Genomic DNA, 24,159 nt, shown 5'->3' with positions numbered 1-24,159 from the left:
AGGTTTTTCTGCTTCTTCATCTTGCTCATACCTCTTTGGCACTGTGGTTTATGGAGTATCAGTTGTTTATTTTGGTCCTTAAGGATTTTATCTATCTGATGCCTATTTAGGAATAGAACTTAGGAAAAAAAAGAAAAAAAAAATAAGAGAGAGAGAGAAAGAATTTTAAAAGAAGGGAGAAAGAGGGTTTGAAAACAGTGTATAATGAATAATAGAAGAGTGAGTTGAAGCAGAGTATTAATTGGGTTGAGACGTCCTTTTGAAACCTTTGCAAAAAAAAGGGGGGGGAGACGAATAGATGTATTTGAAACCTGTGTCTAATCAATAGCAGGACATCAAAACCCAAGAGAAATAGAAATGAATTAAGAAGTAAAGATTAAGAGAGTAACAGAAAATAGAACAGGTAAAGACAGATTTAAAAAAAAAGGGGGGGGTGGTTTGTCGGTGTTCTTCTGGAGTCTGTGTGCTTTTAATGTGAAGTCTTTCTGTCTTCGTCCTGTTTTGGAAGCTCAGCTTGCTGTTTTCAGAGGCCCTCCGTTGGCGCCCTCTTCTGTGCTGCTCCCAGCACCTGTCGGCAAGCAGATCGCGCCTCCTCCTAACACTGGGTCAGGTGCAGCTCTCTGCTGTGGGCGGGCGGGTCGCTGCCCCTCCGGATGCCGCAGTCAGATGTTGCAGACTGGCCGGGTAGGAGGGCGGGTCGTGCCCCCTCCCAGCACCTCGGTCAGGGGCTGTGTTCCTGCCCGAAAGGCGGGGGGGGGGGGGGGGTGCGGCTCACCCTCTACCTGCGCCGCCGGTAGTTCCGCTCTCTGTGCGGCTGCGCGCTCCGCCCTGGTCAGCGCTCGCCCTGGTCGGCGCTCCGCCCTGGTCGGTGCTCTGCATTTCGGCGCTCCGCGGGTGGGCTCGGGGAAGACCGGGGGACAGCCCTGTCCCTGCTCCGAGCCAAAACCCAGCTCCTTGTTTGTCTTTGTGGAGCAAGTTCTCTGAGGGACCAGAATGGAAGGATCCTATCTGACCCGGGCTGCAGGCCAGTCTCAGTCTGGCCTTTGTGGCTGCTAAGCCCTTCAGTGCGGATGCAGGTTTCGCCCCCGCCCCCGCCTGAGTGCTAAGCGTGGAGGATATGGCGGCTGTGCCTGAGCCCCGCCTCTCTTCCCCCGAAAACTTTCCGCGGGTTTTCAGAGATGGGGGTGTGCACCCTTCCCCCGAGAGCACATCAACCTTGCTGTTTTATGGAGGGCCCAGGTTGTTCTGCCCTGTGCACCCACAGCCACGGCGCGCAGCCCCTTGCGTTCCCCCGGGGCTGCCTCCGTGCAGCTGCTTCCATCCTCCGCCCAGCTTGTGCAGCCTAGCCGTGCCCGCCGCTGCCGGCCCGCCTCTCAGGCTGGGTGTCGGGGGGACGCTCTGTGCCCGTTTAACTTAGTTCTGTTAGTCAAGGGCTGCTCTGTACAGATCCGAGCCTCGGAGGCTCCCCCTCCGTCCCGCTGGCCTCTCAGTTGGAGAGGGGAGACCCCCCGAGCGAGCACCAGTCCTCCTTTGCCGCTCCCTCCCCGCGGGACCCGTCCCTTGCTGCTTTGCCTTTTGTTCTTTCTTTTTTCCTTTTCTCCTACCAGATTTTTGGCGTCTTTATCTTTTGAAGAGGGCGATGTTCTGTCGGAGTTCCACAGGTGCTCTGGTTGGTTGAGTGGGTCCGTAGATGTGGGTCTTGGTGTATTTGTGGGAGAGGGTGACCTGCGAGCGTCCTTCTACTCCGCCATCTTCTCCGTCTCTGACTGCAGCATTATTTATAATAATAAAAGTCAAAGGTGATTTAAATGCTCATCAAGATAAGAACAGATAATAAATCGTAATTGTTCATGAAGTGAGATGTTATATAGCACAGATAAACAAGCTAGAGCTAAAGTTATCAACATGACAAAGTTCATACGCTCACCATAGTGAGTGAAAAATCACATTGTAAAAGATACTTACAGTATACCATTTACTTAAATGTTAAATAAGCATGCACAACAATATCATATATTGTTAAGTACACTAACATATGTAGAAATGATGTAAAGGGATGCTTGTGAATGATAAACACCAAATTCAGGTTTATGGTCATCTCTGGGAGACAAGAGGGAAATGAACATAGGAGCCTAACTGTATGAAACGTTTTATTCTTAAGCTGGGTAGTAGGGACATAGGTGTTCACTCTATTATTCTTAATTATTCTATTATTTCTTGTACTTCTTTTTTTCAAATGAGCAAATTTTTCATCACTAAAAGAATTTTTGAAAGGCCCAAGTTTTGGAATTGGACTTGAATTCAAATTTTTGTCCTCTTTACTAGCATGATTTGACTACGTTTTAGCAGGATCACTGTTAAGCAGACTGAAGAGCATCAAACAAAAAAGCAGGAAGAGTAGATAGGAGGCTTTTGTGGGCATCAAGGTAATTCTCAGGTTTCGCATCTATAAAATGGAGATAGTAATTCCTTATTCCACAGGGTTGTGTTAAGGTCAAATGAGATAACTCAGTTCAAGTAGATAGCTCAGTGTCAAGCACCTGTATGGAACTTTCAGTTACTATTATCTGTGGTAAATCTAGAAGGCTCTTGATACACACTTATTAAATTTCAAATGAAATAATATTAGTTGTTGTAGGCGAGTGGGGGAAACAGGTGAAGGTGGTCAAAAGCTACAAACCTCCAGTTATGAGATAAGTCAGTTCTGGGGATGTAACATCTACCATGGTGACTATATTTGGCATATTGTATATTTAAAGGTTGCTAAATGAGTAGATCTTAAAAGTTCTCATCACAAGAAAAAAAATTGTGTTCATGTAAGGTGATAGATGTGGACTGGACTTAATTGTGGTGATCATTTCAAAATATATACATATAGCAAATCATTATGTTAAACATATACAATGTTATGTGTCAATTATATTCTCAATAAAACTGGAAAAAAAGAAATGATGTCAGTTATCAACAGCAAATAGGTCATCAGTTCTTTTCCTGCCTACCAGATTTCTCAAAGCCTCAACCCAAGAGTTGAATGCTACATTCAATTTTTCATGTTTACTGTTTAATTATGTCTTGTGTTTAGGTCATGACTACACAGGTCAATATTTGTCTTTAAGGCTGGGTTAATGTCCTTGACTTGTTAGATAATTTAGATAATTGAGGTGCCCTAGGCAGGGCCTGTCTAAATACATGGTTTGTGCACCACAGAAGAGAGCCTTGACACGTTAAATGTCCTCTCTCCCTCTCTCTCTCCCTGTCTTTCTGCCTGTCTGTCTCTCTCTCTCTCTCTCTCACACACACACACACACACACACACACACTGAAGTCCATCCTACACTTTGCATTACTCTTCTCACTTTAAGTTTTTTAGTAGCTTCAGGTTACTACAAGCTGAGCCTTGCAAAGTGAATCCCCTTGGCCTGCATCACCCTATTGCCCATGCTGGCCTCCCTTTCCCGCCTCTCTCTGCTCCAGCAAAACCGAGCGATGTGTTGTCTCCCCTCCACACCTGCGCTGCTCCATCAACAGCCAGGTGTTAGCACAGCCTTGGGATGTGCAGGCCTCCTCATCAGTCTAACCTCCCAGGGGGAAATGGAACAACCCAGGAACCCAGGGAAGATCCCCCGTATCTGCTGCAGAGGAGAATAATGTAATGAGCAGTGTGGTAGAAACCAGGCAGACATCAGAAAGCTGGGACAGAGTCAGACAATGTGCTGGATTTTTTGATAATTCCCTCCTACCATTTAATTGAATAATAGCTGTAAAATCAATTATGAACACCATGACTTAGTTTTCTAATTAATTAAAACTACTTGGAGGATCTAAAAGTCTTAGTAAACAAATCTATCTGTTGCAAATCTTGCTCAAATATTCTGCAGCTGGAATTCCAGGGTTCAAATTCCCAGCTCTGCCTCTGCACAGAGAGGTAAGTAACTTGTGACCTCTGGTAAATCACTTCACCTCTGTGCCTCTTTAAATGGGAGGAATAATAGTGCCTATTTCATAGGTTCATTGTGAAGATTAAGTGATTGATTATGTGGAATCTTAAGTGAAGATTACGTATAAGTCAAATAGTGCCTAATAATAGAAAATGTGCAATAATTATTAGCTATTATTCTCTGCCTAATCTGACTGGACCAGAAGAATTCTTTTGTGTCTTCATATAAGTTGTTCAGATTTTTAAAACACAAGCATGAACACTATGGTAGTAAACATTTTGCAATGTATCAGAGTATTGAATCAACCCTGTACACCTTAAATTAACACAATATTACATGTCAAATTTTATCCCAGTAAAGCTGAGAACAATAAACAATAAAAACACAAGCATGATTTGACTCTGTTTTAACAGGATTACTGTTAAATGGACTGAAGAGGATCATAAGAGAAAGGAAGACCAGATAGGAGGCTTTGATGGGAGTGAAGGTGAAAGATTATGGTGGTTTGAACAAGGTGGTAACACTTGAGGTGGTAAGAGATCTACACAACACCTACTAAACAATGCGTGCTTTCTGGTACCCATCTTTATCATAAAGCCAGTGCCTTTGTATGTGTGTTGTGTGCATGCATGTGTGTATGTATATCTCTGAGCTCTAGTCTATTCACTTTATCTATATATTTCTTCCTCTGTGAGCACTATATTATTTTTATCATGAGGATATCATGAGGATAAACAAAATGTACAATTCCAGGACCTTAGCAAAATAACAAGTAGGAATAAACATTTGTCCAATTATAATTACATCAAACCACATTCTCAGTCACAGTATCCTTCTTACTGGTAGTGATAAACAGCAGCAAAAGAATACTAATCTTTCAGCTTATATATATTCTCAGCATAGTAATTCAAAAGCAGATGTAAGTACCTTAATTCCTTCCATGTTTAAATTCATTACACTGCAACTAAATATCATGTTTTTATTTTTTTATAATATACAGTTGCCTTTACTGATAATATGAATATTAACATTATACTGTTTTCAATTTTGTTCATATATTGCATATATTAATTTAATGCAAGGCAAGATTTAGAATTATTTATCAATAGTAAAATTCACTAGGTATCTAAATATTTAAACACAAGACTGTAAAAGGAATCTGTTTTCAATTTTGTTTACTTACATATTCTCTCACATGAAAGGATACAGAAATCCATTAGTTTTTAACCAGCTCAGAATTACAGTTTTTCAGATTTAAAAATGATCATCCATTTATATAGATTTACAGAAGAAAATAACTGTGAGTTTCTTTGAACTATTCAAATAACAGTTTATACATTCACATTACTTTTTAGTAAGTACAAATCTTCAAACTTGGTAATAATTTAAAAAAATCTCTAATAATGCTATTTTTCTACCTAATAAAATACTGAGGAATATCATTTCTAGTAGTGAACAGTTCAACGAAAATACTGGCATAATAATTTTTTTGTAGACCTTTCATAAGAACACTCACACAAATTCCTTCTCTGGGGTGCGATATTCTTCTGTTGAGGAGTTTGAAGCTTTCCAAGGAAAAGAGTAAGTTGTATGCCCAAGATGTCTCTTGAAAAATTAGAAGCAGCATAGTAGGACAAAACTAAGGAAATAATTACTTAAATTATGGTGTGTCTACCTGGTGAAATGCTGGGCAGCCATTGAAATTTGAAGACTATACAGCATATGAAAAATATTTATGCTACTGAATAAAGAAGGAAAAATCTATAAAAATTGAACAAATACAAAGATCTTGACTATATGTTTAAAAATAATAAGTAAGAAATGGAAATTAATAGTTACTATGGTGGTGAGATCATGGGAGAATCCTCCATTCTGCAGATTTCCTGTGATTGTAATAATAATAGCCGTAAGAATGTCTTGAATATCTGCTTTTGTGCTAGGCACTGTACTAGACACTTTGTCCACATGACATCTAATTTTTACAGCAATCTATATCAGTGCTTCTCAAGCTTTAGTGAGCATTAGAATCCTCTGGAAGGCTTGTTAAATTACAGATTGCTGGGTTCAGTCTTTAGACTTCTGGTTTAGCATTTCTAACAAATTCTTAAAAATGTTGATGCTACTGGTCCAGTGCTGTAGACTGATTGTATTCCCCCCTCAGTATTCATATGCTAAAATCCTAATCTCCAATGTGGTGCTCTTAGGAGGTGGGGTCTTTGAGAAATGATTAGGTCATGAGGGCAGCACCTTCAAGAATGGGATTAGTGCCCTCGTGAAAGGGTCCTAGGGAGCTCCCTTGCTCCTTCCTCCATGTGAAAACACACCAAAAAGACGACTGTTTGTGAACTAGAAAGTGGGTCTTCTCTGGACACCAAATCTGCAGCTGCCTTGATCTTGGACTTCCCAGTTTCCAGAGCTGTGAGAAATAAATTTCTGTTGCTTATGAGCCATCCAGCCTGTGGTTCTCTGTTATAGCAGCTTGAACAAAGACATCCAGGGTCTACACTTTTAGAACAACTGATATAAAACATAGTCATTCCCCCTGTTTTACAAGTGAGAAAATTGAGAGTTAGAGATTAAATAACAAAGCTGGTATGTTGCAGGGTCAGGATTTAACCATAAGTTTGTCTAACTCCAAAGTCTGTCCTTTTTGGTCTATGCTTTACTTGTTCTTTAAGTAAGATCCTGTTGCTCAACCACAAAGTTATTTTTTCAGGGTCATCCACTCAGGGTGCTGCACAACTAGGTGACTGGTCACTAGGGGGCTTCTGAAGATGGCATATACCTGGAGGAACCAGAGGCTGGCTCAGTTCAGAAACTGAGATCTTCTTGGTATTCCTGAGTTGACACGAGTTCAGGGAGATCCCATGCATGAAAAGAAAGCTCTCAACAGGCTGATGTATAAAGTGAGAATGCCAGCTTAATAATTTACTTTGAGAAATGTAGTTACCATGGGACCAGAAATTCCTGGTTGGCCTGACCAGGCATGTTTTCCCTGGAGACATGTTATGTGCATGAGAAACCAAATTATCAGAAGGTTGCTTCATGACCATGGAAAGAAGACTAGCGGACTTATGACTCAAATATTTCATGTCATTAGCTCTGTTGGCATATCTCAGTGCGTATGTTTCCAGAAAGGAGACAGCACGTCAGGTGGATTGGTATTCAAGTTGGACCAACCAAGTGCTTCACTGGACCCTGGATGCTGCTGAAATGGTCCCATGCCATGGGCTACTAGGAGCCTTCCTCCCCCATGTTTCTAAGACCAGTTTGCCTCCTTTCAGATTCATTTTGCTGTCTAAATAGCTTCAACCTGATGAAAATCAAGACTTGTAGGTCTGGGACTGTTATGGGTTGAATGATTATGTCCTCCCTAGATTCGTATGTTGAATCCTAACCCCCAAGGTGATGATGTTAGAAGGTGGGGGCTTTGGGAGGTGATTAGGTTATGAGGGTGGCGTCCTTATGAGTGGGATTAGTGCCTTTATAAGAATGGTCCTAGAGGGGTTCCTTGCCCTTCTGCCATGTGAAGTCACAATGAGAAGACATCCATCTTTAAGGAGGTAGACCCTTACCAGACACTGAATCTGCTGGCACCTTGATCTTGGACTTCTCAGCCCTCAGAACTGTGAGAAATAAGTTTCTGTTGTTTATAAGCCACCCAGTTTATGGTATTTTTGTTACATAAAAGAACTGATAGGGAACCATTTCCCTCTTTAAGGTGAACTTACGTTTGTCTACCCTGATCTATTTTTATTTATAATTAAAGTTTCACTCTTAAGGGCAGTCTTACTTTTATCAGCAACAGCTTGATTTTTGGATTGCATAAGTAAATTCATGGAGATATTGGTTTTCTTAGCTTTATGGATGTGAGCCTCAAAGTTTAGAGAAAAGATAGAGAAGGGATGATAGTCCACATCTAGTGGCATCTATGAGACCTTAGATTGGCTTTCCACTGTGCTTAATGTTTTTCTGCTTCTTTCTGTCTCTTGGTGGTTCCTTGAGGGCTTTGATGATCAGGGCAGAAGCAGAAGGTACCACCTCAATCTGGGCCTATCTGTTCTGAATGGTCAGTTTCACTGTAATCCTCAGACCCGTCCAGTCACCAGTCACCTTGGCGATGTCATCACCAACCTTTTTTGGAGACAGATCCAGGGAACCAATCTTGGGGGCCAAGGCAGATGTGGCACTGACTTCTCTACTGGTGCACCTCAGGTATACGACTTTGATCTCATTGGGGTCAAACTTAGGCGGCTGGTGTCAGATGAACCCAGATTCGGGACAACTGAAGAAAGTTGCACCTTGGCCTCCTCCAAGCCAAAAACCGAAAGACAGCTGGTGAGGGTCTGAGAGGGCCCTACCCTGGCCAGCATAGTGGGGCTTGGAGTGAGAGGCATAAGTAATGCTCATCAATGAAAACAGATTCAAATGAACACATTTAATTTGTTGACACACAAGGGCGATTGCCCTTCTGGGGCTCCTGGCTGGGGCATGCCCTTCACATGTTGTTGTTGCATTCACTAGACCAGTGGTTCTCAAAGTGTGGTGCTATTACAGGTTGAATTGTGTCCCCCTCCCAAAATTCATATGTTGAAATACCAACCGCTAATCCCTCAGGATGTAACTGTATTTGCAGATGGAGCCTTTAAAGAGAGAAAATTAAATGTGATCACATGGGTAGGCCCTAATCCATGTGACTGCATTTGGAAGTAGGGCCTGCAAGGAGGTGACTGAGTTAAGCTTAGGCCCCTATGGGACCCTAGTACAGTATGACTGGTGTCCTTATAAGAAGGAGAGACACCAGGGATGCACACACACAGAGGAAAGGCCATGAGAGGACATAGTGAGGACTGCAAGCCAAAGAGAGGCCTCAGGAGACACCAAAACTTCCAACACTGTGATCTTGAACTCCCACCCTCCAGAACTGTGAGAAAAGTAAATCTCTGTTGTTAAAGCCATCCTGTCTATGGCATTATGTTGTGGCAGGCCTAGCTGGCCAAGGCAGGTTCCCTTCAGCAGCACCTGAGAGGTTGTAGAAACACAACTTCCTGGGACCACCCCAGACCCACCAAATCAGAAAATCTGGAGTGGGGCCCAGCAATTTGAGTTTGAGCAAGCCTTCCAAGTGATTTGGATTCTTGCTACAGTTTGAGAACCACAGTCCTATAGACAGTGTCCTATAGACATTTTTAGGTTACTTGCAAGAAGGGACTCTAATATATTCTAATATATTCCATTCACGGACAATATAAATAGTAATGTTATATTGCTTTTATAGTCCTTTTTTTGACAGTACGTAGACAAACATTTTACATTACCAGTCTCGATGAGAGTTAACTAGGACCTGTCCATGATGATCATGATCAAGAGGGTTGTTGGGTTATTCACAGTCACATGGATTTAAGAGCCTGAACTGTTTACATTCAAATCACTTATGAGATGTGTGACCCTAGGTAAGTTACTTAGTCTCTCTGCGCTCATTTACAAAATAGAGACAATGAGAGAGTATCATCTAACAGGCTTGTTAAGAGGCTTAAAGCACTTAGAACCCTGCTTGACACCTAATAAGGACAATATGAGTGTCCATTAAGTGAAATGATTAAATGACTTCATTAAGTTAAAAAAAAAATAGCAGCTGGAGAGGTTTGGGTAAGCTTTGGTGACTTCTCTTGGAGCTGGTCCATGAGCCTGCTTTCTACTTTATCTCTTCCTAAGGCTGACTGGCTAGTGAGCACTTAATAGCTGACCCCTGTCTAGGAAGGCTACTTTCTCAGGGTGTTCCTCACACGCTCCCCTGTAGGTGACAGAACCCCAATACCGTTGGTGTAATGCTGTTACAGAGTTTCTCTATCAACTGTCTCTGGTCCATTGTGGTTGAGAGTTACAGATCTTCCCTCTGAGAAGATAGGTCCTTGGTTAGTGTGGATCAATGCAGGCATGTGTCTCCAGGTAGCATTAATTTTTTCTTCTAGGAATACTTAGAAATTACCTCTTCCTGGGAGAGGACACTGGCGAATATATGTGTGACAGCTTCACTAATGCTTTTGCAATCCGTATTTGTTCGGAGAGAAGGCTTCACTTTGTTTGCTCCTATTTGGAGGAACTTTGAGAGTTTCAATTTCAGGACATTCCAGTTTAGAAGTTTCTTTAATTTGTTGTGCTTCCCTTTATGCCTAGAACTGCATTTTTAATATCTAGGCAGATGGTGTGTAAACACTCAAGAATTTTACACCCACAGTTTGCTTGGTGTGCTGGTAGGGCATTTCTTCAGTGTATAGATTTTCTTCATTCTGATTATGACATAACTGCTAGATTTCATCAAATGACTTGGAGGAATTTGAGTATATCCTACCTCTTTTTACACCTTAAGCAGAAGTTTCCGGCTCTTATTGCCTGCAATTTGATGTGTATTTCTTTTTTTCTCTCAACCAAATCTTGCAAAATTTTCTATAGATATTTCATTAAGGGGAAACAGACATTTAGGTTCTATGTGACAATTGAACTTACACCAAATTATACTCAAGGTCTTTGAGTGCTAATGTGTTCTGAATGATAAAATAGAGTTTTTGTTTGTTTGTGTTGTTTTGCTTTGTTTTTGTTATAATAGAGAATAAGGTTGCATGGTTTTAGCTCAGGTCTTTTGGATGAGGCTTTGACTTGGGACCCAGGTGCACACTGGCCAACCTATTGATGAAACAGATTAGAATTTCTAAGGTAAACTTTTTCACAAATGTGAAGAGTTAACCTTGTATAATCCCTGCTATTATTATCAGTCTTTTCAAAGACAAATATTTATTAACAAATATATATTAAATACTCATTCTTTACCTAGCATTGCACTTGCTTCTGTGAGGGATACAAGACATGTAAGACATGGCTCTTGTCCTGAAGAAGCTTAAAAATCCAGGTATAGGTATCAAACAAGTATGCACAGATAAATTCTATGCAGAGCTATGTGCTTGAGGAGAAAAGTGGGTTTTTTTTCCCCATTTCTGGCTTTTTTGAGGTGAAAATTTTCTGAGCACACTCCAGGCTTCTCTCTCCCTTTTATTCACTCCACCCCCATGGAGGGGAGGAGTGACCCATGTGACTGGTGAAACATACTCTAGATGGTTCCATCTTTCTTTCTCCTCTTGGGAACTAGTTTGTTCACAGATAGCGTGGGCTCTCCCAAATGCTTCTCTTCCTAAGTGTATTTTTTACCTGGGCATGTTTGTACCCCTTGCCCAGGTCCGGGGCTGCCTAGACTGGGAGAAAGTCTGCCTAAATAAATCTAGGGGTTAGTCTTAGCTAAAGTACTTGGTAATAAAGTTGGTGTTTTGGCTTCCATATTTATTCTTTTATTTAACTCTCAGTTTTTACAGAAACCAGGTTAGGAAGAGCCCTGAGTAGTATATGATGCTGCAGCTAACATCCATGGTAAGTCAGTGTGGGCTGTATGTGGCTGGGGAAGACTTTGTGACGACTCACTGGAGTTAGATCTTGAATGACTAGGGTTTGGAATCAGAAAGAAGATTTGAACTCTTTTCAGTCTCATTGCAATCTCTTTAACTTTTAGACTAATGTAGTAAGGAAAAATAACAATGATTTTCTGATTGCAGAGGACCTTCTGGGGTCAGGAAAAGGATTTTCATGAACATCACAAAGGAAAAGGAACTGAGAGTTGAATGCTAGATTTTTGTAATTTCCCAGGTTTGTAGATAGAAGTAAATTATGTTCCTGACCGGCTGAACTGCAAAACCATTTCTAAAGACATGTCATTTGCCCAAACCCACTAGTCAACTCATCCAAATTCTTAGAGAAATGGCTCCGTCTGCCAGAGGACACGATACCTTCAGGTTCTACCAGTTGAGAGCAGGAGGGGTAGGAGGCCGCCTCCTAGAACCACTCAATATCTTCAGTGCTTCCCACCTTTCCAGGGTCTTTGGGACGGACACTGAGAATCAGTTGCCAAATATGAATCACTGCCATCGGAAGACATGTTTGAAGGTGGCTCCTCTGCCTGCTGTGGGATTGTAGGCAAACCAGCTAAACGCTATGAATCTTACTCCTCTTGGGTCAGACGTTGGAATGAGTGCAGGCTCTTCAAGATCACTGCCACACTCCTGGACAGAGCTTTTGTTAGAAAATTTGTGTTAATTAATCAACAAGTTCCTGGAGCTCTATAAAACCTTGTGGATTTGAATACAAAGAGAAAATGTCTATTATCTCCAAATTAGCCCTCCTGCTGTGCTTTCAAATGAATCTGAAATCCCCATTGACATGCTGCAATGGTGAAAAAACTTCTCAAAGGTTATTTGAAATCTGAGCTAATTGCAAAAGGATTGATTTCCAGCAAATGTGGCAAAATGACCAAAAGGGATTCAAGACAATGTCTTACACAATGTGATGCTCAATAAAAGGTCACTGACTCAAGATGAGATTAAGGATTCCTTAGCATGTCTTGAACATTCATGTGCTTTATTGCTTCCTCCACTTCCTCTGTGCCCCAGATCTTTCCTCATTCCATGCCCAAACAAGTTACCAAATGTTGGAAGAGGAAAGCTAGAGTCCTGCTGTGTTGATTTTGCTTTATTTGTTCTGGATTTAGAGTTAAATCCTTCCAGTAGATGAACTGTATCAAGGGCTTTTCATTTCATATTGCGAAGTGTGTTGTTATGCACAGTTCATTCTATTAAAAAATGAAACACGTAGACCTAAATTAAAATGCATAATGTAGATCCCTCAGAGGGGGCTTCTGAAACACCAGGCATGAAATGTTGCATAGATTTCTTGTTAACCAGAAAATTATTTCAGCAAGTGACCCTTCCTGAGGCTTCGGGAAGGAGCCAGGGTGTCATGAGCCTCTGAAGCTACAAGGTGGATGCTTGATATTACTCACATTTTTCTCAGTTGCCAGCAACTCTACATTGCCATCTGTCTCAAGCTTCGCCAGAATCTACCTGTGGTTTAAAGGCCAGAAAGGTCTGGACAACAAGAGGGCTTAGGGAAATGATGAGGAAATAAAATATTTGCAATTTTTTTGTTAACTCTCCTCTTGACACACTGTGTGAGGTGTTCAGTTCTTTCTCAGGTTTCATGCTGTGAAGATACTTTTATGATGATTTTTTTTTAAAAAGACAAAAACCAACTTCCTATGGTGGACACAGTCATAACATAGTGTCCAGAAATATGTCCTGAATACAGTTATCAGCCCTTATATTTGAGCTATTTGGTAACGCTCTCAGTGGAGAAGTAAACCGCTGGAGGAAGAGGTCTCTGCGAGAGAAGCTGAAATTTGTTCACTAAAACTGAGTTCCTCTGTAGCCAAAGGGAATGAGAGAACTGAAATGTTCATCAGCAGAGTTCAGAAAAATCCTCTTGTAGGCTACATTTCCAGTAATTGTCTCAATGCAGTGGCATTTACACTGACATCTGCTCCTTCTGTCTTCCGCAGTTGCGTTCTAAAGAAAGAGCTTTGGAAATCAGATTTTAAATTGTGGCTACTCAGTGACTGTGGGCCACTAAGGCCTTAACCAGGTATATGAAAGGGAAATGGAAATTGCCCACGTAAATGGAAATGTCGCACTAAATATGTTGTGTTTTTATTTTCAGCCTTAAAAACCAAAGCCTAACCATGAAATATCATTCAAAAAAAAAATGAAATTGACATGGTAATCGGTCAGCAGTTCTAAAAGATCAAATATGGGCCAGCTACCTTGTTACTTGCTGGGTGACCTTGGCCAACTTGACTCCTGTTTCCTGATTTCTAAAATGAGGAGCAGTGAGGATCCTATGACAAAACCACATATAACTCCCCAAGCCCAGTTCTTGGAACATTGGGAGATTCATTATTTCTATCATTTTATTTCCATCCCTTTTTCTGTCCCTCTTTCATATTGTTTTCTGTGTGACAAGGTTAAATAGTAGAAGTAACATGGTGACACCAAAAGTCATGCTTTCCTGTTTATATAAAAACAAAATCACAGTATTAAAGAGATTTTCCTTGATCATACCAGGTAAATAAGTTGTCCAATTATGGAGGATCACCGGTATGAAAATAATTTTTCTTTCTGCATGATTGCATGATTCCAAGATGTCCCATTCTGACCCTCATCCTTCTGCATTTTCTCCATTCTAAGGAGAAAGTCTAAGTGTAAGGACTACATTCCTTAGTAGTCTCTTCCATCCTTCATTAGTAAATTCTTATAAAGCATCCAGTTGGTTAGGAGTAGAGGTAGATTTAGGATTTTTGGAAGGCCTGTGCACTAAGGAGTGGGGAGGCTAAATCTTGAGTCTCCCTCTACCTCTGACTTGCTGTGGTTCCTTGAGCAGCCTCGAGTGAGAAAATTAGTGTAGAAGCATTTGTCGGGGTCCTTTTTGCACGCTCTCCTTCTGGATGGAGACAATGTGAACGGCTGTCCTAACAGCTTACAGTTTTCAGCTTGTTGATATCAAGAGAGTAGTATTTCATGAGTCCTGGAAAGGCAAGGTGTGTAGGCCAGAGATCCCAGAGTCGCAGGGAATGGGGTGTGAGAGGATGGTCATGTTCTAGGCCTTGGGTGAGTCCCTGGCATGTGCCTTGCCAAGTGAGGGTCTTTGGCTTTGCACAGGAAAGAATTCAAGAGTGAGCCATAGTAAATGAAAGCAAGTTTATTTAGAGTTACACATTCCATGGACAGAATGTGGTTTGTCTCAGAAGGGAGAGCTGCCCAGGGGTGTGGGAGTGGTTAGTTTTTATGGGTTGGGTAATTTCATATGCTAACAAATGGGAGAATTACTCCAACTATTTTGGGGAAGGGGTGGGGGTTTCCTGGAATTGGACCCACTGCCCACTTTTTGGCTTTTATGGTCAGCCTTAAACTGTCATGGCCCCTGTGGGTATGTTATTTAGCATGCTAATGTATTATAATGAGCCTATAATGAGGACCCAAGGTCTATTGGATGGTGAATCTTCTGCCATTTTGGGTCTAGTTGGTTCCAACCAATTTGTGTCATAGCCTCAATGGCTGTGTCATTCTTTTAATGGTGCCATGCCCCCTTTTCTCCTGCCTCAGCAGGGCCCATAGGGATGGGTAGGTAAATGAATAAAGGTAGGAGCCCAGGAAAAGAAGAAATGGTGGAGACAGATGAGTTGGAGAGCATAGCCCATGTAAACTTTGCTCTACATTCTTCTAAACTTCATTAAATGCTAACCTATAAAAATGGCATCTGCTGCTGGATCTGGCGTCAGGTTGCCAGCTGACAGATTCTAATGTGCACCATGGGTTGAAAACTCAGGTGAACCTGAGAAAGGTGCTGACCAGCCTCTTCTGGGTGGTGTTCTTTTTGGGAGGGGTGGGCCCAGTCTGAGTTATATTTTTTTTCCCTATTTCTAAAGGATTCAGCCTCATTAGAGCCTATGATCCTGGAAAATCAGCAGAATTTTAACTGCCGAAATTTCTGAGTCAGCATGGGGTGCTGATGTGCTCCCAGCCACACCTTTGGTTTGTTTTGCAATTCAGAACTGGGTTTCCCTGCTGTGGCTGATGCAGTTGGCTTTGGTTATAGTGCAATAAATTCAAATAAACATTTATGAGGGTAAGTAATCATATTTTATGCAAACAAATTATTCTTCCTTAAAAGTCACTTTTTAAAAATGCATTTTATTTCTTTTCTCAGTCAGCATGTCAAGCTAATAAAAGTTACTGTATCCTCAAAATTCCCTTCATGACTGTTTATTATTCCATTTATGTTAAATTTAGAAGATTGGTCTCCATTTTGTTTCTCCCCTCTCTGCGCATTAAAATCTTATTCTCTTACCACTCACATAAGAAATCATGATTAGTTCACATATCCCATAATTATGGCAAAAAACTAGAGATAGTTCCTTCTGAGAGAGGACAGCGCCCATTAAAAAATGTATGTAGGTTCTAAATTCAAGGAACTTGAGTTACTAGCTCATTAAAATTGGAGTTCAGTATTAAAACAAAGAGCTTTGTGACCCAAAATGTCTTCTTGGTCAAGTGGTATAATACTTTTCTGACCTATTTTAGGTATCCAGTTTGCTTCCTTATCAGCGAATGCCTCATTGCTGCTGAGGAATTTATGCAGGCTGTGATGGAGAATGGTCCTCAGTCCCTTTCCCTCCTGTGAACGAAGAGCACAGTGAAGATCAGACCTAACATCTTGATGCACTCGTTTGAGCATGTGCTTTTGAGTGCAGGGAGGTACCTCTAGGAAAGAGAACGGGAGATGCTTTCAGTCCTAAGGGAGTCTGGAAGGGAGATTAAGATGAAATTATGGGAATGAGGGATTGGGAGGAAAGTGAGTGAATCCTTGTATGCCACTTCTGAAGTGTTTTGCTGGGGGGGACCTTTAGGGGGATAAAATTCACCACCCCAAAATGTCTCTTTGGCATGTAAATTATTTCTAGCTGAAAACAATCAAGGCTGAAAGGACTCAGGAATAACCTCTGACTTTCCTCCTAACTGCCTAAAGAATGTAGATGGAAGGCCGGTTCCAGGAAAGGTGCCATCACCATGGATGGCTACAGTATGAACTAGGTGTGCAGAGAGGGAGGAACCTAGCAAAGTCTGTTTGTTAAAATTCCTCTCTGTGTCACATTATGTCTGCATGGCCCAGCAAACATTTGTCTACCAAACACCTGTTCTTCCATCTCCATGTCAGTTGCCTTCCTCCCTTCTGAGTTTCCAAACCACAACCCACAACACCCCAAGTGTCCTCCATTCTATGCTATATGCAATGTTCTGTTAGGAACATGCAGTCTGCTGAGGGGAACATCCAAAGCCATCTGAACCCACAGGCTGAACCAGGCTCCCCAGATATTGTAGTGGTATAAAAAGCCTCTTCTGAGAATATAGCTCTCTGAAAAGAAACCCTCTGAAACCCACGTGAGTTCAGCTTGCATTCCACATGAGTGAATATACAGTCTGGTGACTTCTTGGCAATAGAACCTGACTCTCTAGAATCTTTGCCTCTGCATTCTCTGACAGGTTCTAAGATGATGGCTTCTGACTGGGCAAAAACCTTGTACCCAGAATAAGCACCTGCATGTCATTCCCCCACGGAGATGGAGGAGATGTCAGAGCATGAGACACTTGTAGAGTTGTGCCAGGCAATACAGGTTTCAGTCCTATTTGGCCACTAACTGGCTCTGTGACCTCGGCAGATTACATAATTGTTCTGCGCATTGGTTTCCTCATCTACAAAATAGGGTTAATAGTACCTACTTCCTGGGTTTGTTGTATTAAATAAGAGAACACATAATAAAATGTCCATCATGATGCTTGGAATAAAATAGGCACTCAAAAAATAGTAGCTTTATTACTTTTATTATGGTGATTTCCCATCATAGTAACTCTAGCATAAAACAGCTAAACTGATTTGCACTTACTACTTAGATATGCATTTCGCTCTGGTTATTTAAATCCATTTTTATTCCATATTCAGTTTGAAGTATAGTTCATGTCATGAATATTACTTTCAGTCTTTATACTAGAAACACTCAGAAAATTACTGTTAGCAATGTATAATAATTATAATATTTTTGACTTTGTGTTTTAAAAAATAACCAGTCATAGTTATAAATATCTAAGTGTAATATTTCCTTGTTCACTGAAGGGAAAATATTTTTCATTTATTGCAGTTCTACCTCTGAAAATAAACACCACAGTGTAAACATACCAGCAAGTCTGTCTTGAGTTTAAAAATCAGTGAAAATAAATTTAACTTCAGGGAAAGAAAATGAATGCACACCTCAAACCCCTGTTTGAGAAGATGTATGTCCTTGGAGGAAAGATGATGAAAAGTAGCTAGCCAAAATGGAATATTATTTTTCAAATTCTTGCTAAAACCAATATTTATCATCATCATTGTAATCACCATCATCGTTGTCATCATCATGATTGTCGTCATCATCATGATTGTCATCATCATCATCAAGCTTGGCAGGCTTAACGGACCATCATTTGTCTTTGCCATCCATAGAAATGAGGTCTCATCCTGCAAAAATATCAGGGGTCTTCAAGTTCCCAAGTGGACTTTCTAGTTCAGGGGACAGCTGCTGATAGTTGAAAGATGCATTGACATCTGTAAGAAACTGCATTAATTTCCCAAAAGACCCACAGTTTCCAGTTCTGGAACAGGGTGAGTACCACTTCACCTGTACAGCTTCTCTCCCTTTCTCCTCAGCTGGTCTCTGTCCCTGAGGTCCTTCCTCCCTCTGTGCTTTCCATCAGCCGCCTCTCCTCCTCTATGTTGACACTGACCCCCTAGAGCTGCCCTCTCTGTGGTTCTGGTCTCATTATTCTTCATTTTGCTTAACTGTATTCTTTCACCCTGCGTTTCTTTGTACTTCCTGGGCCACTGGATTCTTTGCTTGCATCCCTGGAGGCTGCTGCAGTCACATTCTGAGTCACTGTGATCTAGCCCTGGACAGGCTCCACCTTTGGCTGACTTCAAGTCCCTCCACCTGCAAGGAGCTCTTTCACATAAACTGGTCACCATGTGAACTGATGGCCTATGTTGAGCATTGCCAAAGTCAAGTGAGTCCCCACTGCTTATGAAACCTAGAGGGAAGAGGAGTTCATTTTCTTCTTCTTTTCTCCCTTCAACTACTCCTCTGGCTCAGAATCTGCTCTGTGGACCAGATGATGCCTCAGGTGGGCATATGTGTGTGTCAGTGTAAGATCTGTCTCTCTACTTGTGGTGGGAAGAAAATTTTGTCATTTTAAATGCTCGTTCATTTGGGATATTGTGTTCAAACCACAGTTTAAGATCCATTAGTGGGTCATGAAATCAACCTAACAGGTTACAGTCAAGTAGAAGTTTTTCATTAAAAAATGAAGTAGAATTAAAAAAAAAAAAAGAAAATATCAGGGAGAATTTTAATGAGGGTACGGTGTATCTACATCTCTTTCTCTCTTCCACCTATCAGCTATCTATCATGTTTGATGTGTGGTAGGTAACCGGGTTGCCATGTAAATGTATTTCTTATGGAAGGTCTCAACCAAGAAAGCTTGAAAGCCACTGCTCTCATAGAATTATAGCAGAATTTCACCCAGGAGGAACATTTTTCTTTTGTTTTGAAAACTTAAATACCTCCTTGGGATGGCTTCACAGAAATTGTGATTCCCAGCTCCATCCTTCTGACTGCTACATGGTCTGCTAGGGGGGGGGCATTCAAGAGAGAAAAATGATACATGTAGTGGAGTTACCACCACCACTGCCACTATCCCACCCCCTTTCTTTGGTGAAGAGAGCCCAGGTTTTGGGGTCCCTGCAAATGAACAAGAGAGGAATAGAGAAGACATTGCCGAAGCCAGAGGTCTGGGGATACAGAGGACAGGAGGAGTGATGTGTTTTATATCTACATAAAGGTTGCATGGGTAGCTGTTGAATATATGTTGACACACATATTAAATACTAAGCACCATCCTCGAAAGGAAGGGAAATTCACATCCTTCTCCCTAACTAAAGGCAATACCACAGTCTCTTTTGTGAATCCCATTCACTACTATCAAACTTTCAAATTAACGTATTAGAAAGCTGGGCCCCTGAGTTAAAATTTTCTAGTCTAATTTGGGTGACAAGGTCAGATGTCTTTAATGACGGATGGAATTGATTACCTCTATACATTTCGATGGAATCTTGGGGATGTGGATTTGCCGTATTCTTCGCTAAAAGCCAGAAGCTCCGTGGCTGGTCCAAAGCAGGGAGCTTGCGTGGGCAGCCGGCGGGGCTGGGGAACGATGTTGGCAACACAACATGTCTGTGCGGCTAAATTCAGCTCAGCTCCATTTGAAAGACAGCTGCCTGGGCTGCAAACTTAAAACTATAATGAATCACTGCACAGTAGAGTGGGTTAATGCCATAATATCACAGAGAAATCATTTATAATGATGGTGAATTATACAACGCAACAATATGCTGACTTTAATTCCAGTGCCATATGGCAGTAGGTTTACTTTTATGCCTTTGGGGGATGGGATGGGATGGTTTAGGGCTTTTTGCAGAGAAGATCATAAAAGCATGATGTTATTTTATTAGGAGAATGGAAATCTCAGTAAAATATAGGCCTAAGACACAAAATGAAGATGGAGGAGGATATAGCAAATGACTTTTATTATTTTGTAGTCAGTGAGAGCTGTGGGATATTTATGGCTTCTTTTTGTGATTTCTGAAACAGTGAGCAATTTCACAATGCCTGACCTCTATTGTGGGCCTGTAGCATGCGGTGCAAACCTGTCTCTGGGTTCTTGGATTAGGGGTGGGCATGGAATGCATACATCTAAGTCAAGAACCTTGCTGGGACAGTGGCCGAATTGAGTGGTGATTGTTCTAGTAATAGCTGAAAATTTTGAAGTACTTATAATACATCAGGTACTGGGCTAAAGGTTTTCATACATAATCTGAATTAATCCTCACGACAAACCTGTAAGGTAGGTGCCACTAATGCTCTCATTTTATAGGATGGGTACACTGAGGCTTTGAGAAGTTAAGTCATTTGTCCAAAGTCGTATAGCTAATACATACAAGACTTAAACTGATGTAGACAGAAGAGAGTATGAAAATATACAGTGTCTGGAATACCAGAAGGTTCTTAGAGGGAGGAACATCTGCTTAGATTTCTTGATTGGATTAAGTCAGAGAGCACTCACTGAGGATCCACCCTGCAGGGTGCTGGGACAGGCGCTGGAACCCCACTGTCCTTTAAACAAGCCACCTACATGAATGAGAGCAGGAGGAACCTGGAGAAGGAGCAGGGGACGCCCAGGACATGGAAGGACGTGGGGGTGCCTGTCAGTAGTGACTGTTACAAGAAAAGCGATGGGTTCCAGTGAAGACACCTGTAGGCCACTTCCATTCCCTTTGCATATATCTCATGATTTAAAATGCTGCCTACACATCCCTGTAGAGAAGGTTATGTTCTCCCCATCTTTCAGAAAAGAACTTTGAGGTTGAGAGGCATCACTCAACTTGCTTTAAGTAAACAGAACTGAAAGCTGTGCCTTCTAAGTGCCAAAATCATAGCAGATCAGAGCAGGTGCAGGTCAGCTGGCCCTCACTGAGACAAGTGACTTTACCAGTTGCCCTTCTCTGTACCTCTGTTCCCCAATCTAGCCAAATGCCCACCCTGGTGTCACATGTGGACCCTGGGTCAGCCAGGTGCTGGGATTGACACCCCCCCGAATCCTGCAATAGATGGAAGGACATGATCAGTTGTGCATCATCTGGTGACTGGCTTGTGACTCTGTCTACATTCTAGGCCTCTGGTTATACTCCTTGTCTGCCTTCCTGGGCTCTGGTCAGTGCTATCTTCTGACCTGGGACACCTTTGACACCTGTGCACCCTTTAAACCCTGCCTGCTTACTATTCTCCACTCCAGGCACTCTGCCCAACTAGGACTTGCCTCAGGTGTCCTGGGCCTTGTGCTTTGTTATCTCTTAGCTCTCCAGATCTAAATCACTCTGTTATCCTTCATTTTGGGGGTAATTTACAATATAAAAAGCAAGTTTTTATTTTTCAAATATAAAGTTTTATTATAATGTTGAATACACTTTAAAAAATACATGTATTTCCCAACCACCAGACCCAAGACACTAGTGATAAGCCTCAGATATGTCTCTCTGAGATCTTACATTAGAGTCAGTAAAGTCCTCTAGCATAGTGTTTCTAAGAGCTGGCTTCCCATTAGAACCCTTGGGAAGCTTGAAAGAATGGCTGGGACCCACTCCAGGGACTCTGATTTAGTTGCTCTAAAGAGTGGGCTCAGGAAACCACAGATAACTCTCATGTGTAGCCAGGATTAGGAACTATTGAGCTAGCCCCCTCCACATTTTTAATGTTAAAGGGTAGGGCTGCCAGATTTAGCAAATAAAATACAAGACCACCAAGTTGAATTTGAATTTCAGACAAATGACAAAAATTTTTTAGTGTAAGTATATCCCATGCAATATTTGGGAAATATTTTTACTAAAAAATTATTTGTTGTTTAACTGGGCATCTTGCATTTTATTTGACAACTCTATTTTTTGGAAGAATCCCCATACTTTGGAGAATGTATTTTCCTTTTCCTGGTTTGACAGATACTCAAAATAATACTGTTCTTTGTGCTTATGTTCCACTGAAAAGTACTTGAAATCAAGTTTTTATGCTTATACCCGCCTAGAAATTTCTGCAGGAGAAAGGCTTAGGTATCCAAAGAAGCAGACGTTTCAGCTAGCAATAGATTTCTCCCTGTCTAGCCCCCTCGTACATTTGCACACTCTGGTTGGTGGCTTATCCAGCCAACTTTATAATCAGTACCATTATGCTAGCTTCTTCTTTGAAATAAATCAGCCCGTGAGTCAATCTTCCTAGCTTGGAACAAGAGAGTATTTCAAAGAGTTCTTTTTGGAGGAACAATGGGAGAACTAGGAACAAAGCATTGTAGCTGAAGAGGGAGGAAACTGTGGTGGGATGTGGAGAAAGCATGTGCTCTATTGGCTTTGTCAAATGGGAGCAAAGTGATTGTGTATCAAGATTTCATCAATAATGTATGATTATTTTGAAGACATTAGAGGTAACAAAGTGTTTACAAGCTTTATGACAGTTCTGACGTTTTAATGGGCCCTTAAATGAAGTGAATTATTAAAAAGCGTACTTTGGATGAGGTCATGGACTCTCTAAGTTTAGGGATCAATAGAAATAGACTGTGCATGCCAATATGACTACAGCTCTGCCAGTAATTTGTGCTGTCAGGTTATGATATTATAAGGGAACAATGAGAACCCACCTTCTTCCCCTTACTGACCACCCTCCTCCAACATTTATGGAGACGATCGGATACAGGACAAGGATCCAATACCGAAAGCTTGATCTTGTTCAGTTCTCATATGGAGAATACACTTAATATGTTGATCTTTCCTTAAGTCATTATGATGAAAATAACAAGAAGAAAAGTAAAAATCACAAGAAGATAGAGAAGATCTGTCTCTTCCTGTCTTTCTCTTAATGATCTGATTGGTTTCTTTTTTGCCTGACTGCAACCCTCTGGATGGCTCCAAATATCAAGAGTGTTACTAGCATTTAAAAACTTAAAAAAAAGAAGCCTTTCTTCAAATGGAATATTCTGTACTAGACCAATATGGATGTAATATAGATAAAAGCAGAGCTTTTCATTTGAAGAGGGGGGCCAGAAGCGAGCCCTGCTTGCTCAGTCCCAACTACCCTCACCTTAGGTATTTCTGCAAAACCCTTAGAGTTCTCTGGCGCTCATAGAACCCATGAAAACCACTTATATAGACAGACTGTTTTATTTCTACTTTGTATTTAGCTTCAGGTTGTTTGAATATTTGCAATCATTGAGATGGTTGTTAACAGGGCCAGCCCTTGTTCCTCTGTCATGGAATCTGTAAGAACACAGTAGCTTAGGGCTCTTACTATCACAATCTTGTTCATCAGAGTGCTCAGTTTTCAATGTGTTGTGGATAAAGAGGTATTGAGAGATTTGAATTTAATGGCAGTAGAAAATGATGCTTGTCATTCATTGTAACTCATCCTCTTGAATTGGAGGCTGTAAGTGCTTAGGGTTCTGTGCTTGCAACTGAGAGAGAAGGTAAAGATCCCTGAGCACAAGGGCATTTGGAACATGAGTGAGAAACAGCTATGCAAACCCTGGGGCAGTGAAGACGGAAGGTGCTGCTAAGAGGGAGTTTCACTGAATACCCTCTCCTTGATGTGCACTGGCTTTTGACCTCTTTCACCATTCAGGAATCAGGTTCTTAAACCTGAACCACAATTTCTAACTGATATGAGAGAAAGAAACGAGCAAGGGGAAAAATATCAAAGAGGTTTTAAAATTTAGGATACCTTCAGTCAAAAATAACAGAAATGACATCTAAAGGTGGCTTAAAAGTGGGAATATATATTCTCTCATAGGACATGTTCTTAGGGAGGACAATTCTGGAGCTGATTAATTTCATGGCTCAATGTCACCCAAGACCCAGGTCTTACCGTTTGTCTGCTCCACCATCTCTAGCATTGGTACTCTGACCTGTCCTCTCATGATTTCAGGGTGCCCCACATGCTCCAGGCATCACATGCAGGTGGCCACTTTGATGCAAAGGTCTCTTTTTGTTCAGTGAGATAAACTGTTTCCAGAGACCACTCCCCACCACCTCTAGATATCCCCTCACATACCAGTGGCCAAGATGGCGAGACAAGCCCAAGCCTAAAACAATCACAGAAAAAGGAAGT

The 24,159-nt window shown here is 41.5% G+C and overlaps 2 long non-coding RNA genes across 2 annotated transcripts in view; both read left to right on the top strand.

Annotated features, from left to right (window-relative positions):
- Positions 1–4,477: 4,477 nt before the first annotated feature.
- Positions 4,478–15,726, top strand: LOC123615926 (uncharacterized). The gene is made up of 3 exons (XR_006723735.2): positions 4,478–8,153; positions 11,294–11,357; positions 11,540–15,726. It is a non-coding gene; the product is annotated as an uncharacterized LOC123615926 (long non-coding RNA).
- Positions 15,727–15,854: 128 nt separating this feature from the next.
- LOC123615925 (uncharacterized) overlaps positions 15,855–24,159 on the top strand; it is a 67,060-nt gene continuing 58,755 nt past the window's right edge. Inside the window, exon 1 of the long non-coding RNA XR_012499098.1 lies at positions 15,855–18,065. This is a non-coding gene — a long non-coding RNA (uncharacterized LOC123615925). The remainder of the gene's footprint in view (positions 18,066–24,159) is intronic.

The sequence above is a fragment of the Camelus bactrianus genome, chromosome 15, assembly GCF_048773025.1.
Source record: "Camelus bactrianus isolate YW-2024 breed Bactrian camel chromosome 15, ASM4877302v1, whole genome shotgun sequence".
NCBI lineage: Eukaryota > Metazoa > Chordata > Mammalia > Artiodactyla > Camelidae > Camelus > Camelus bactrianus.
The sequence above is the reverse complement of the archived record's forward strand: the minus strand, read 5'-3'. Positions and strand labels throughout refer to the sequence as shown.